We start from the raw sequence: 3,386 nt of genomic DNA on the forward strand, positions 1-3,386 counted from the left end.
GGTTCCGACTCGATGGCACCTGACAACAACAACACATGTGACTCACATGTATATTTAGATAGTGCTCTCTCAGAGTATGGTTTTGAAAAGAGTCAGATATTTATTGTGGCTAAGTGCTGTTGAGTAGGTTCCCAATAATAATGATCCTGTAAGCACATATGGAGCTCTGGTAGCATAGTGGTTATGAATAGGCTGCAAAGTTTAAGGTCAGCAGTTTGAAACTACCAGCCGCTCTGCAGGAGAAAGCTGAGGCTTTCTGCTCCTGTAAAGATTTACAACCTTGGGAACCCTGTACAGAGTTGCTATGAGTGGGCACCAACTTGATGGCACTTAACAACAACAACAACAACAACAAAACAAGCACATATAATATGCAGGGACTTGTGCAGGTTGTAGGTGATTAAAAGATAAATGAAATGTAAATGGCTTTGAAAAAATTAAATTAGATGATGCTCAAAGTCTAGAGAAAGAAACAAACATATAAATGAGCATTGTGTAGTCCTGATGTGGTACTGTGGGCTAATGCGCCAGACTGCAAAGTCGTTTGAATTGCAAGCTTGGTGGTTCAAGCTCAGCAGCTGCTCCTTGGAAACCCTATGCAGGGTTGCTATGGGTCGGAACCGACTCGATGGCATTTCATAACAACAATAGTGAGCATTGCCTCAGAAGGCGATATTCGCTGGTAAAATGAGTAGAAGTTTGGACTGAATTAGAATTCTAACTCTTCTATCAGCTCTTTGTACAGGTGGAATTTTTGTTCATTTCGTTCTTTCTGAGTCTCTTTATTTTTATAGTGGTAATCACTATATCTTCCTGACAAAGACAAACTATGAAGAAAGGCCTGGAAATCTACTTCCAAAAATCAGCCAATGAAAATCCCATGGATCACAATGGTTCTGACCTAAATTTGATCATGAGGATGTAGCAGGATTATACAGTGTTTCTTACTGTTGAATAAGGTGGTGCCACAAATAGGGACTGACTCGGTCGTGACTAAGAACAACTACTGCTGCTACTACGGATAGTTCATAGGAGGTGTCAGTAAATGAGAGTAAATGCCATTTGATGACATGAGAATACACTACTGTGCTACGGGAAAAGAGACAAAGAAGATCGAGAAAACTTACAAAAAATGACATTTGACTTGAGTTTTGAAAGATCACTAAAAGGTTTGCCAATTGGACATGGATTAACAAATGGGCATTCTAGAGTCAATAGTAACAATAAGATCAAATTATACAAACTCTTCACTATCTGCCAGACACTGTTATAAGCATTGTATCTGCAATAGCTCATAAGGACCTGGAGCTAGGCTTCAAGAGGTAGGGCCACAGGAGTAGATGGTAAGAATTGCATTGTGTAGTCATTATTAAGCACCTCAGAAATGCTGTGCAGTATGCACTTTAATTATATTCCTGTTTTTATATAATTGATGTGAAGACTGGGCAACAGAGAAAGGCTAAGTAACTTCTCCAATGTCACACAGTTTACAGAGTCTATGTGCTTAAGAACTTGACTCCGTTGTCATAAAGAGAACCCACCAAGTGCTGGGTCTTGGGAAAACCTGGGAAGCTATCTTCCATGACTGAATTGTAGCATATATATGGCTTAGAGAGTGAGAGGGCATTTTTTTAGATATGAGATGGAGAAGGTCAGTAAGAGTTGAACAGTAAGAGACTTGGTGATAATTGAAAGGTTAGATATTTAAGTCCATTCAATGATGCCTTAGGAAAAGGCCTGGTGATAGACTTCTGAAAAACCAATCATTGAAAATCCTATGGAACATAGTTTTAACTTTGACACACCATGAGTCGGAATTAACTCGAAGATAGCTGTTTTTTTTTTTTTTTTTTTACTGTCTTTTAAAGAAAAACTGAACTTTATAGAAGTGGGAGCCATGGCAGATTTCAAGCTGGGGAATAACATGTTCAAAGTTGTATTCTGTTGGCAGGGTAGAGAGTGGACAAGGACAGATAGAGGCAGGAAACAAGAAAATTACTGAAGAGAGTACTGTACTAGTCTGAGCTAGACATTAGTGAGCTGGCACTAGGATCCTAAGAGGTCCAAAGGACTCGATGGTAAAAAATTACACTGGTCATTATAACACTATTTTTATCTTCCACCACATGTCCATGTTCCTTTCAGCTAGCATATGCTTCCTACTAGGTCCAGATTGAGTTTCACTTTCTTTCTTTCTCCCTCTCAAGTTGTCTTAACACTGTTATTTATATTCTGAAGATTATGCCACATGATAATTATTGTGCTTCAGGTTACAGCTCCATGTAAAATACAGTGTGATTTTTGTTCATCTGTATTTCTATCCTGATGCTTAATGGTATATTTTTACTGGCAGCAATAATCATCTAATTGCTATGTAGTTATTGAAATCAGATACAATCCTCTGTTAAAGATTACCCTAATTATAAGGCAAGGTTATTAAATCTTCTTTGTCTACTTTTAGGTCTGTAGAATTTTCAGAAAAGCAAAATGTTGAGTTGGCATTGAAATCTCAATCCTACCTCCATTCAGTACCCATGCCGTTTGAATGTGGCAGGAACCTTTGTAAACAAATGGGCGGCTATGGTCACTTACTCTCATTACTTTGATGAAATGTGGTGGGCAGCACGAGAACCTGTAATAATGTCCCGTGGCATGCTGGGAAAGTCATTGTTGTCTGAAATAAGGACTGTTTGATAGGACATAAGACACTTGTACTTCTGTTTCTAGTTAGGTTTTATGATAGCAATGTTTTTCCTCCTTCATTCAGTAATCCAATGGTTTTGCTCAAATGTACTCTCCATGAGTTTCTTGTAGTTTTATATCTTAAAATAACTTTAATTAGGTTTTTTGGTAATGTATTTGACACTAGAAATGATGGAAGCAGTTTAGTCTTTCACGTATTAAGTGGAAATTCCATTGTGACTTTTCATTAGTAGAAACTTTGACTGTTTAGAAGAAGAAAAAAATTTGAAAATAAGCAAAGAATTAAAATATGGTTTCTGTGAATAAAATCCTAGCTGCTGTCCAATTGGTTCAGATTCATGGTAATTTCATATGTGCCAAAATAGGTAAGATTGTATTCCATAGGGATTTCAATGGTTGGTTTTGTTTTATTTTAAAGTACATCTACAGACTTATTCTGAATTCCCTCTGGTTGGACTTAAACCTTCAACTGATTATTGATCAACTAAGTATCTTAACCATTTTCATCACTTTCTGTAGATAAGCTAGGTACATTCTAAATTCATGTTAAATTGTACTCTTCACCCATGCCCATTCACTCACATGGCATTATCATGTAGAAGGCATGCATTGTAAAGTTGCTGATCACACACAACTGGAAGGAAAAGTTAATAGGTGCCATATTTGATTAAACATTCCAAAAG

This window comes from Chrysochloris asiatica, unplaced genomic scaffold, assembly GCF_000296735.1.
Source record: "Chrysochloris asiatica unplaced genomic scaffold, ChrAsi1.0 scaffold00200, whole genome shotgun sequence".
NCBI classification, from domain to species: Eukaryota; Metazoa; Chordata; class Mammalia; order Afrosoricida; family Chrysochloridae; genus Chrysochloris; species Chrysochloris asiatica.